Here is a 14,177-nt window from a genome sequence, read left to right as displayed (position 1 = left end):
CTTCATGTGTCCAAAATGTTTTCCAAAGGGCCTGTGCTATGATTTAGGGTAATCTGCTTACAGAACGCTACTCACTCTAGTTCAAAGCTACCTAGGATATTTTCTACTAGCAACGTGTTATACATACTGCTACCTGACAGACATTTCTTGTCTTTCACTCCTCCCTTTTCTTCTACTCAGACCATTACAAATACAAGAATTAATTAAATCATTTTACTATTTTAAATATATTTTCAATGCTTTCCAGAGCATACCACCTTAGAGCACAATAAATCTGCCTATGAGTGAAAAGATTTGTTCGTTTTTCATTCTCAGTCAAGATGGCCAGGACAAGTTGTTTATCACTTCTGAAAATTATCTGTGATCAGTTCAGTCATTAGTGGCATATGACAGATGTGAACTATTCACCTGAAGTCTACTCAGCTCAAGTCACTTCTACATGAAGACCTTAAGGTTCTCATACTAATCAGCTGAAATATCCAGTTTCTACAACAAGGAACATTGCACTGAATCACAGATATAACTCTTAAAAGCTCTTAAAAAAAATCTTGATTTAATTCCAGGTTTCTGAATAAAAAAGGTCAGGAATCATGAGTTGATATTTTTTAAAAATAAATTACTACTTTGTTCTCGTATTCATTTCAGAATTCAGAAATGTGGGTGTCTGGCATTGAAATTGTATTATTTGTTTATGACTCACAGCACAACCTTTTTTTTTTTTCACTGTTCAAAGTAATAGGAATGTATTTCACTATAGACTGGATAATTTCAAAAAATCACTGATAATTCCATATTTCTGAATATTTAAGTTCTGAAAAATATTTTATAAAGTTATTTATATTTCCAACCTAGAGATTATTTCTCAAAATAGTTAATTCATCTTTGACATTGGGTTTCAAATCCATTTACAGACACTTAAAACTACAATTGATTAGTAGGAAGACCTTGATGTCTTCACATAGAAGTGATTTGAACTGAAAACTACAGGGAACCACAAAATTTGTCTCTTCCTAACTAGACCTTACTGCCAAAATAACATAATCATCTCCCCAGGAAAGTGTTTGCTTTAATTTTCCATTATGATGGGAATAAATATGCTATTGTGTAAATATATATATATTTTTAATTGACTGTATTTTGTTTGTGAAACATAAGACTTGGCCCTGATGGCAGCTTCTCACTATGTAGATGCTGGGAGGACCAGCTCCAGGCAGGTGCAGCCAGCTCTAGGCAGGTTCAACCAGCAGGCTATGCAGTACAGCAAAAAGTTTAAGGCTTCAGCATGCCCAAGCTCAGGCTAGCTATTGCTGTCTAGGGCCTTGTGACCGTTGCCAGCCACATGATTCACTCTTTCTACCTCTCTCATTCTCCCCACAAGAAGAAAGAAATAAGCCTCTCTCTTCAGGACCTTCTTTTGTCCCTCACCCCTATTCCTCTTACTTTCTGTCATCACTCTTCAACCCGTGGGAGGAAGGCCCAGCTCCGGCCAGGCCTTTAATCCTCGCCCCTGGGTAGCAAGATTCAATTCTGCTTACATTGCTGATCAGTAGCGAGCCAGCTCTGTATATAGGTCGCACTTCATCCCTTGCTGTATTTATGGTGTTGACCTTAAGCTAACCTGAAAAGATTGTTTAGGTATGTAGAGGACTGATGTTTCCTTAAGTAAGGAGAGCAGATATAAAATACTAATTAAAATGAAATATGTCAACTCGAGGTCCTATACAAGAATAAAGTAGAAACTAAGATGACATTGCTTGCTTCTTTAAGAGCAGTAGTCAAAATAAATTTTAGCCTGAATTTAAAGACATGGACAGAAACTTCCTCATTTTAGAAGTGACTATTTATTTACTATTGTTCACCTTCTGGACCATTCAATATTTGGCATTATTTATGTCTTGTTTTAGTATAATAGTTGCTCTAAATAACAATGCTGTCCAGTGGGATGTCTATTAAGAAAAGGGATACAGCAAAATGTGTCCAAAACAAAATCAGAACAAATAAAAATGACATCATTAGTACAGCTTTGCTCTGTACACTGCAGGATTTATAGGAAAATCATTGAGGGGCATTTTCAAAGATGAAACCCTTCACTCTTACATTTAACTAGTCCCATGAATAAAAATAGAAATGGCTCCTAATATCAGGATACCATACAAGATGGAAAAACTGCATGGCTATGGATTTGTACTAGAACCATTTGCAGATTCCCTGTTCAAATCCCTGTGGGCAGAACATGCTTGTCAAGAGTACAAATAATCTTCAGGATAAGTGTGTTTGCATTCAGAAGACTTTCAAGTCTGTGTGACCTACCTGTCTGTCTACATTTAGAAGTTTATACCAGATTATGTTAAATGAACCTAGAATTACCTGAATGACAACAAGAAATACTGGAAATATAGAAATAGATATATGCATGTGTATGTGTGTGTGTGTGTATGTATATATTACTGCTGAAAAATTTGACAATAATTCAGTGAATGAGAAATTATTAAATAATTAAGAGGACAGTGCTTTCAGAACAGAGTGGAATCCAACTCACCTAATTTTAATTATCTAAAAATTGACTATGTAGCTTCAGATAATCATTTCAGGTTCTATGCAATTAAGTGAAAGAGAGAGAATGGTATCTTCATCCTCAACCAAGTAGGATGAATCACCCTCTGGAGGAACCTATTTCTATCCAGACTAGAGAAAGATTAGATATAATAAGCATAGACTAGGCTGGTGGGACAGGATGCAATTCAAGACATTTAAATTTAGGTGTCAAATCTAAATTAGCTTGCCAATCTAAATTTAGCTTGTCCACAAGCATAAAAGCCATCTAGGCTCTCATTATAGTCAATGAAGATATAATCAACACAGACACGGTAGTCTAGGGCAAATTCAGCTGACCAAGTGAAGATGTCAACTGCAGCGTGAGTGAATAGCTGTCTAGTCTCCATTAATTTTATTAAGTACGTCTCTATAAGCTATAATGGCAGCTTATACACGTGGTTTAGCTATAGAAACATACAGAGAGACAACAAGGTGCAGTCTCAAACTGAACTTTTGTCACGGACTTTTTGAAGGCTAAAGCAAGGTGAAATGGATTAGATAAAGTGATTTGGATTGCTTTGGGAAAGTCATCTATTTAAAAAAAATGAAATCTAAAGGTGACAACTGGCAAATTTAGGTACATGAGAATGAGGAACACCAGCCACACTTATTGCATGGTGGGTATAGGCAATTCCTTGTGTCAGAGGCAAAAAAAAATAGGTTAAATGGTGAATGGGAGCAAGCTGCAGATAATTGGGGGTGCGTCTGTGGATGGGTGGAAGTTTGAAATTGAACAAAGCCTGCTAATTGTTAGGTACAAAAGGTACAGTCTGGTTGTAAATATTGATAACAATTCCTGAACTAAACAAAACTGTCATATTCTTGATCCTCTGATTAAGTAGGGAATTGAGACAGAACCACCAGCTAGGAGGCAGACCAAACATTTGCTTCAGCAATTTTTTTTTTCTGTTTAGACTGGGAAAATTGGTGGCTCATGTTCTGGAAGTGCTGAAAAGTAGGGTTCCCAAAATGAAGAAAGACATGGTCTTGGAAAGGAGAAGGGGGACTGAAAAGAAGAAGGTGAAGATCCCACTTAGAATAAAAATCAGGGAGATGTGTGAAAATGAATGCTGGGGATGCTCAATAGTCTTGGCTGGTAACACCTGAGATTGGTAACTGCAAGCAGCTGTGCAGCAGGAACCAGCAGGACTTTCTGCTTGGCCTTCCCAGACCAGTAGAGATGTCCCTGCTGGGGAGGAAAGCTGACACCTCAGGAACATAATGCTGGCAGGTGGTTGGTGGGTGGGTGAGGTAATCAGGTAGGGCAAAAGATCTAATCTCACTGGTTCTTAAATAAACACCAGTATCCACTACAGGTTATTTACCTAAACTGTCTTGCCTGTGATGCTTTGCAAAACAACAACTAGGAAAAGATTTTCATGTGGACAACTCAACATGAATGTGCACTTCTGTGGTTCAATGGTATAATGCGATCATGGAAAAGCAGCAGAAAAGGGGTTTGTGGTGCTGTGGGGTGTCTTCTGCAGCACCAAACCAGGGCAGCTGCTGCTCTACTAGTGTACCTCTCTCTCCTTCCCTCCCCATCTCCCCTCCTGTTACAAATTTTCGTGCTTCTTCTATGCTTTTTTTTCAAGCTTTTTTTCAAAAATCTCTTTGTAATTCTCTAGATACTGTTTAAGAGGCTGGTGGTTGTCTTCCTCTTTACCATGATTGTTTTTGGGCAAATGCCCTTTCAGGTAGTTTTGGGTTCTCCATTCACACACAGTGCGTGCACCCACGCTCCTGTCCCAACAGCTGTGATATCCTGGCCGTTTTGCCATGAGTGGGCGGTGTCACAGACAGGCACTGTGAATCTGACAGAAGAGAAAAATGAGTTTTCACTTCCAATTACATGCCTGATGTCTAATTAAAAACCATTACAGTGTGTTCCCACTGAGTATCAAGTCTATCTTTTGTGAATAGATTCACAAATATGAGAACAATAGGAGTCTAATGAGGCTTAAATATTGGAAACTGGTAGATTTTTCTAGTTCTGACCTGTTCAGCCCAATAACTGCAGTTTGAATAGAATGTATCTCCCCAAAAGGCATCTGATCTTGCTAGATTTCCATTAAGCAATGGAAAACTGACTTCCCTTCAGAAGTTTGTTTCTACCAGTAGGTTCATTTTGCATATGACATATATATATGTATGTATGTATGTGCGTGTATATATATGTGTATATATACACGTGTGTATGTGTATATATATATATATAACTCCTCAAAAACTAGCATGTGCTTTGCTTCTAACTACTTAGCATCCAGCATTAGGTATTTTTCATGTATTTCCCTTCTCATTCTAAAGTGTCCTTCAATACATATTATTTTATCACTAGGAAGGTACTAACCAGTGGAAAATTGATCTCTTTACATCTCACACTAGAAGGCACTTTATTCTATCACCATATCATTTTCATATACTTTTTTCCTGTATGCTTTCTTAGTTTTGTTTTTATCAATACTATAGAAAGAAGAAAAATTGCCTTCTGGATCCTACTACTTTTTTGCTGCTTTTGCAGGGGACCTGGAGTGCATGTGACCTCATGGGGGGTGAGCGGGGATACAGGGTGCATGTGACCTTGTGGCGGGTGAGCAGGGATATGGGGCATACATGACCGCGTGGGGGACAGGCAGAGACTTGGAGCGCGTGTGAACTTGTGAGAGTGAGTGGGGACCCAGGACACGCACGACCTCATAGGGGACAATCTGATTTAGATGATGTGGGGCGAGCACTTTTTCCATGTGACACCTGTGTGCATGTCTATGGGTGGCAGTTACCTAGGTCCCATGGATGTAGCATATGAATGTGTGTGTCCAGGCAGTGTAGACATTTATGTATCTCTCACTATTTACACTAAAAAGAAGTTACTAAGACCAGCCACATATTTAACATCATCAAAATATAAAAGGCTGCATATGGAAGACTTTGTGGGGATCATAAAAATAACTTCAAGAAAAAAAACAATTTTGATAGGAAGGACTTTTAGAACAGATAATTAACTTCAAATAAAGCTAACTTGAAGGACATTCAAGTGGTATTGTGGTACCGCAATATTCGATGCTATTCAATGCTACTGAAGGACAACTTTCTATAAAAGCATTCTTAGTAATGTAGAATTAGTTCACTTTTCTTTTTACTCAGAACAAAATGGCTTTCTTTGATTTTCCTCCCACACTCTTTTTAAAATAAGCCCATGAGTTATAAAGCTTCTAAATACTTAGATTAGATATTTTTAAAGGTCATAGTGACATCTAAAAATAGCATCTTAACATTTTTTAATGTTATGGTAGCTTAAAATATTACATTGAAATAATAAAATAACATAATTAAAATCATCAAGAGAGAAACCTGCTAAATAAGCATAACCTTACAGCCCTTCCTATGGATTCTTAGCACCATAAAACTGTGAAAAAATGAAATGTCAATTTTAGTCATCTCAAGTTTAAATTAAAAAAAGTCTCATTGTAGTTTCATGAAGGTTTAAAGGAAAAAATATCAATGTTCTTCTGGTCTCTACTAGACAAAAAGAAAAAAAACCTGCCGTTTTATTTCATGTAGCTTCTTTCAACCTTCTAAATCCTAAAACTCTTTATGTATTCATGTAATACTGTTTTTAAGGCACTGATGGAGAAAGAATAAGAACATTAGAAGATACCAGTATATTAAAGTATATGCTTAACTTTAAAACAAAATATAGAACCGTCGCTTTGGTCTACCTTAGCACACCATCTAATTTACACCCTGACTTTCCTGCAATTCCTGAGCACTTAAAAGTGAAGCAGGTACTTAAGGGCTGTCTTAAGCTTTTAATCATTAGGTTGCAGCAGCAGTATATAATGGATATCTGGTGTCCTCAGAGATTGTAAGGTTTTTCTCAAATTGCAGTTATGCTATCCCTTCTGTGGGGTGTTCTTCAAGCGAGAAGGCACTCTCATACTGCTCAGCTTACCTGTTTTCCTTGACAGCTTTAAGTGGCAAAACATTTGTTTAAGTACATATCTGTAAAGCTCTAAGGTTTACTTGTTGCACACAGCCCAGACACTGACTGTAACACTGACAAGTCCAGGGCCTCAAAGAGCTATTGGTGATTGGGAAAATTTTTCCAGACATCAGTGACTGCTGAAGTCCCTGATTAGAAAACACATGTTCCTATTTCCCTGAAAAGAAAACATCAAGGAAAGGAATGCTGGGGCCTAGCAAGAAAGGACAAATGCAATGTTTCACTGGTACGCTGTAGAAGTAGTACACTGTACAAGAGATGCTCTAAAAAAATCAAGTTTCATCATATTGTTTCTATTACTCTAATCCTACATGCTTTGATATGTAGTGTGTTTAACTGTGGAGATGGCAAAGGACATTACAGTTTTAAAGACAGAGAGTAAATACGATTTTTTCTCCTCTAGGCCAAGAAGATAGAAGAATTTTAAGAAAGCTGTGGGAGCAAGAAAAATTAGCCTGTGACAAATCTGACTAAATTTTCATATTATGAGTAATACAGCAAATTATTATATATGATTATTATACAAATGGATTCAGTTCTGTGTTTGTTTTAAACTATTTTTAAACCTCATTCATATGTTAATTATTTATATCTGAGATTACAAAAGGAAAACAGAGAAGTCAAAGAAATTTAGGCCTCTTCAAATTGGCTATTTGAATATCTGCTAGAAAGCAATGGCAATCTTAGATGCTGGAGCTGAGCAGTTATTTAAATCTGGAAGTAAAAAATGAATCTAAATATATTCTATCTCTACAATCTAAAGAATACTTTGGATTTAAAATGTATGCATTGCCATAGCTTCGTGAATGTGACAAAGACTGGACACTGGAAAAATATATTTCATCCTGTATTGTTAATGCTCATCTTGGGCTACACTAAGCAGCAGTGGTGTTATATTAAACTACAGACATGCTAGCTCTGGCTGTGGGAAAGACACTGCTATAAAAACTTATTAGCCCTTTATATATTGTTCCTATGAACTCAGCAACAGAAATCAATCTTGGAATAATTTTTGCCTGTGAAGCATGCACTTATATAAAAAGCCATAAAAAAGAATTCTTAGCTCTCAAGTCACTGTAACAATTAGATCAGCTATTACACACAAGTCAAATCAGAACACTTCACTCCAAGTACTTGTAAGTGCTGGGAGGAGTTCAGATCCATGTAATTGAATTTAGCCCACTGTTATGGTAAAGAATCAAAGTCAGGAGTCTCTTCAGTACAGAAATTATATTCTAGAGAGACCAACTATTCCAAATCTGTAGACTAGTCTAGGGTGCACAGAAGATGTTCACCTTACCAACAAGCGTATCAAAATACAATAAGAAGCCTGAACAAAGATTTAAAGCTGCAGAATTGTTTTTTTTTAAAAACTTGATGTCCTTTAAATCTAAAAAAAATGTACACAAAAGTAGAGGCTTTTTTTTAATTTATTCGAACAAACAGGGATCCACAGATGCTTACTCATATCATCAGATTCATGTGTTATCATGATCCCTCTCTCTATTCCACTTTGAGAACTAGTTTATTTTGTTTATGTTGAATTCTTTTCTCATGGAAATTTTTTTATTGATTATAAGGACTAAGAAAACCTCATGGTAGCATGTAAACATTATTAACTGATTCATTCAAGTTCATTCACTGCTTTCTTTTTTTTTTTGATTTCTTGTTTTATATTTTAGGCATATTTGTTATGTTAGACATATTCTGTTACACAGCAAACAGCTATGTGTGCTGTGTAACATTTATTATTGATTCCATCTGTTTTTTTGAAATTGTGGATGGTCCAAATGTTAGTTAAAATCTGTTTGTTATCAACAAAATGGTTTTATGAAGACATAAGAATAGTTTTTCTTTGTTAGATACCTCAAATGATGTCTTGGAATGCATGAAACAGGTATAAAGATATTTATAAATGCAAAAAGAATAGCAATGATAAAAGCAGCCACATCTGTATTACAGCATTGTGATGTTACCTCTGTCCATGTGGATGAGGGCACTGTTGACGACCAAAAATAGAAAGTGAGGAAGACGCATACAATTGACAAAAATCATTAAGCAAAAGACCATGAGCTAATACAACCATCTTGATGAATGGTTTCACTATATAAGCACACTCATAAATAGTCTTAAACATCCTTATGATTATCATTTAAATTGAAAGATTCTGTTAGTCACATGAATGATATATTATTTCTATCTGCAAAATTCAGCTACCAAAGCAGGATTTGTCAGTGTAAATGTGATCACCTCTGTGTGCTAAAGAGAGAGTTTTGGACATACCAAGTAGTGCAGTAAGGCTGCCTTAGGAAACACTGCCCTGCAGTTTCTACATAGGAGAGTGAATTATCAAGGCTGTTCATATTACAACAAGGAATTTTATTATAAAAGTTATGGCTTTTTAAAAATTCAAGGACAGGACCATTTCTAAAATGCACCAAAGAGAGAACAGAGCTTGTCTTGAAGGGTCCTGGGATACTTCACCTAATCTTTTGTCTTCCAATGGTATATTAAAGACTTTGCTAATGTTGGCTCTTAAGGATTGTCAGGAAATGCTCTTTGGCTTGTGGCAAGTGTGTCAGCGTGTGTGGCGGGGGGCAGGATGGATGCATCTGACATAATGCTATTGCTGATGAGCTGGAATAGTGAGGACCCTGGACATGGTGATGGTCCCTCCTTGTCTCACATCTCTGAAGAAGCGCACAAGGCAGGGTCTTCATTGCTAAATGGCTCAGGACAGTAATGAAAGCCCTCCTTTATCAAAACAGACCTCCTGATGCTATTATGTTTTACAGCACAATAGTATACAAAGCAATTTCTGTGCTGTCAATAAAAAGACTGGCTGTTGGCCTGTTAAAACAACAATTAAAGAAACGTAGTACATTTATTTTTAATGGGCAAACCACAGAGGGAAAATAGTCAGATTGATCCAAAATGAATTTTTGTTTGGTCTTGATACCGAAAACAAAAAGCTACTGAAATTGTTTGAGTGGAATAGTTTATACTGAAGAAACACAAGTTATTGTTTCACAGTCTTTATTAAAATTAAATTTAGATACATTTAATATTGAAGTATCTTTTCCAAAACAAAAAATAAAAGTGTTTTTTTCAGCTAACGTGTTTTGACATAAAAACATTTTTTCCAGTTGAAACAATTAAATGAATTTAAAGGCTATTTCAGTCAACCCAAATCACTATTTTGTCTCAAGGAGAGTTTTCATCTGACAAATTTCACCCATTCTATTGAAAGTGTAGCTGCAGGTACTGTACCAATAAAAGGGAGGCAAACACAGAAAGTTAAAGCCCCACAGATTCTTCAGCAAAGACACAGACACATCGTAATGGTTTTCTTCAGTTATCTCAGGGGAAACTTAGGTTTTGTGGAACTTTTAGTAGAAGGTATTAGGAAGGGTTGCATTTTTCAGAGAAGTACATTCAAAGGGTCTTGTGCAAAGGTACAGACTGGAAAGGAGCAATCAAAGGAGATCTGAGACTGTGAAAGAGCAAAACAGGCTAAGCAGGGGTAGTGCAGTAAAAGGTTAAGTTGCATATGTGTTAAACCATAATGTTCTGATGAACATCCCGTCATGGTACTTAACTTCCAGCCATATGTCAATAACCTATTTAAGTATTTGCCAACTCAGAACAGAATGATGATTCAGTTATTCCTCTAGGTCATGTTCTCCTTCCCTTACACCACATAGTCCCGTTCATGGTGGGTAAGTCCAATTCAGTACAAATTAGGCTGTTTGGAAGAGTCAAACTAGTGAGAGGAAAAAAAGGAATCTCATTCAACACTACAGCTGTAGCTATACTCTCCATAAGAGCATGTGTGAGGGACACGGTCAAGGCAAGAGCAGCTCTGGTCTGTATATTAACTATTTCTGCTGCCGCCAAAGAAACTTATGACTGAGCAGCTACAAATTGCCTTGCTGCACCTGAACAGACCTCTTCTAGGAAGACCCCCAGGTAACCTCTCTGCTGCCACAGGGATGCATGGGACATCTGAGGAAGATTTAGCCAAAGTGGGATGTCCATGGCTGTGCCCGTGCAGTCTGCACTCCAGGTGCCCTGCCTTGTTCTCCCGGTTCAGCTAAAGCCAGTGCCAGAAGGTAGGTCTGTGTCAGACACTTTGGAACAAGGTAAATTTTGACACAAGGAGAGGTTCATCCCTCTGTTAAAAATGCAGGGCAGATTTCCTCTGTGGTTTTGTGAATGAAACCAATTGAAACCAGTGAAAATGTCAACAATGAAGTTTAAAATTTACATTTATTTATAGTAATGAAAATCCTCTCCTTTTTTTGCTGAAAAAACAGCTTTTGTCAGTGAACAATGGGATTTTACTATTGAATTATTGATTGAGTCAAGTGAAAACAAACACTGTTTGCTTTTATGGGAACACTCTATATAGTCTTCGGGGCTATACATTTCTCGGCCTTATCAGTGACTATTTTAATGGCAAAAATATTGAAAAACTACCATTCTGCAATGCAAATACTTTTCTCTTGGTTCATGATTTAATCTTGTGAAAGGTGCTAATTTCCTGCTTGCTGTGAATTACTTATTAATATACAAATGTCAGCATTAGAGCTGACCTTTTCTTCTTTTTCAACAGAGCAGTTTTGCACACGAAAAATGACAACATAATCTAAATATTCCATGGAAAAAAATTTTGATGAAACATATCATGGCCTGTCCATCGATGTGATTTTTCTGACAGTTTCCCCCTCTGTTCAGTTACTTCTTTCTCTGTTCTGAAAGGCTGAATAGTAGAAAAATAAACATGTGCACAAGCCAGTCAGCTGACTGTCTGGCCAAATTCCTGAGTAGCGGGCAGGTTGGATAGCTGCTTGTCCAGTTCCTCAAGTGAAAATAATGTTTGGGTTTTTTTTTTAATCACTGCTTTTTGGAATTCATTTCTACTTTATGCTTTTTACTCAAAAAGGAGTTTCAAGTACCTGCCTATTACCTATCATGTTTACTGTGGACCTAAGTGCCAAAGAAAAATAAATTAGACTTTAAATAAAAGTTTAAAAATGTAGTGAGATAGGCCGAATGTACATAGAAAGACTGCTACTAAGGACAAGAGCTAACCACTAGTCTTCTTATGCTCAGGTGGGTATTGTGGCTATTTATAGTAATTTCAGTACAGCAATTGTTCTAATGACAAGTTCAGCGCACTTGCCTTCCAGATCCTTTTTTTATTTTTTATTTTTTATTTTTTTTTAATACCATCTATTTATTTTGTGGTCAGGAAGGATGTCTGGAGTGCAGTATAAGACCACTGAATTCTCTAGGGATAGATTTTTTATTTTGGCTCATCACTAAATGCCAGTAGCACCTTCCCATTTCCTTTTGTTACAGATATTTGTGTGTTCTTCCATCAAAATCTCGTTTGAAGGGCTAACAGTCTGGAACAAAAATCTAAGCCTTTCTCAGATGGGAGAGAGAGAAATTACACTTACAAAGGAAAGAGCAATGAACACAGCTGCTTCTGTTGCTGACTCACTGGCCAGCAAATCTTGTAAAATGAGAACGAACGGTGTTAAAAGATTATTTGCTTGTTTGTTGTTTCTTCTATAGTGATAAATGGAAGCTTAGCAGCAGTAAAATGGGTAACAGGGAACATGAAAGAAGATAAAAGGTGAAAAGTGAGAAATAACTTTAAGATCCTTCTAAGAGTACACTTAAAAGAATTTTTCCATTGAAGATAACTGAATAGGAAATAGCTGTCTAAAAAATGGTAGTTTGTTGCTTCTGTACTGATTATGTTGGTGAAGTATAATGGTACTTTTTCCTCAAGAAATATAAAATCAGCATATTGGTAAGGCTTCTGTATCAATACACTGAGGAAAGAGTTTTCTAAAGAAATCAGATTCTATTTAATTATACTAAAGGAAAAAGAAAAAAAAGCAAGCATACAAACAAAAAGTAGTCTTTAAAATACATCTGCCCAAGTGATAACCTTGTCCAGACAAAGACTGTATCACTGTGTTATTCTACCTCAGGACAGATTATCTATTTTCAGAGCCAGAAAAAGATATTCCTCGCTCTTGTCAGACTCTCTCCAAGCACCTCTATTCTTCTCCCCCGTTCACTGGAGATGCAGGTGCTGTGTTGGACCTACTCAGAAGCTGTTCGCAAGAAAGTAACAGAAATGGAAACTTCCTTGTTTATACAAAAAGGGGTAAAATCCCTAGAGCAATGCAACCCATAGCTGAAAGAGAGAGAGCTCATTACCAGGAGGTTTTCACCTCTGCACTGTGGCTAAAGGCTGCTCTGCCTGACCTCACAGGCTAGAGGAAAGTAAAATGTAAGAAGCATCAGCTGTCCATAGCTCAGGACAAATAAAAATGTCACAGACTGTGAGAGGTGAATATCAATGACCCAAGAAAAAAATTGTACAAACAGAATATTTAAGTTTAAAACTTTTCTAACTCGGTATCACTAGGCTTTTTTCTTAAATATCCTGAGCAAACTAAAGCCCTTCCCATAAAATTAGGGTGTCAGAACAGATAATGAGCAAACTAATGCAATTTTTTCATAGACGAACAATTGCATTGACTTTGCCAGGATTACTCCTCCCCAAACAAAAAAATGAATCTTTTTTTGAAAAAAATGGATGGCAGCTGAATTCATTCTCTCTTTATTGCCATAATCTGACTTAGAATTGAGAATGGTCCAGAACAGAGCACTGAATCTAGTTTGTTAGTCCTGTAGTTTGGGCTTGTATAGATCATGATCTGAATTGCATGGCATGAGATGAAGCATTTTGCAGTTAATGAAAGCACTGAAGAAATCACAAATTGGGAACATGTAAGAGGTAGGCAAAACGAACAGTCTTTTGCACTTTTGGAATCAGCTAGTTTAAACCTTGCTTCAGTGAAGTGCTTCAATCTATTCTTAATCTTAAGGACTTCTTTAAAACCTGTCAGTCTCAATTGATTTTTTGGCAGTTATGCATGTGTCTGAGTACTTTGTTGAACTGAAGCCTGAGGACATAGGCAACATTATAATCAATGTAAAGGCTCCTTCCCATTGGTTTTTGCTAGCTTTGGAACAGATCCTCTAGCAAGTCTATAATGAATGAGAATAATATCTCATCATTTTATCTGGTAGCATTTGACTATCATCCTGTTGGGCGTAATTGGCAGTTCAAGGTCAACTGTCGGCCTGTCTTCCTCAAAGTAAGACTGGATCACATAGAGTCAGTGGTATAATTCAAATATCCCTACTCCAAATTCACAAAAATTCTACTTCTGGAAATGTCCTTACCTTCCTGTGTGCTTCATTCCCATGTGACAATTTGGCACTGTCTTTCGGAAAACTCTGAATATTTTTGTTTTAGTGGTTCTTTCTTTTTCATATAAAGTATATCATTTGACTGCCACACTGCACCATAAATAGACATGTTTTTCCTCTGTTCTCTTAATCACACAGCTCCCTTCAAATGCAGTTGAAAAGAGTCAACAGTCACACCCTAATGTGTCCTTTATCACGGCTTGTGATGTTTTTCATGGGACAGTTAAGATTATATCCAAAGAAAAACATTCATCTGTCCTTGTGAGAAAGGAGATAA

Source organism: Dromaius novaehollandiae, chromosome 3 (genome assembly GCF_036370855.1).
Source record: "Dromaius novaehollandiae isolate bDroNov1 chromosome 3, bDroNov1.hap1, whole genome shotgun sequence".
Lineage (NCBI taxonomy): Eukaryota > Metazoa > Chordata > Aves > Casuariiformes > Dromaiidae > Dromaius > Dromaius novaehollandiae.
Note: the sequence above shows the minus strand (reverse complement) of the source record.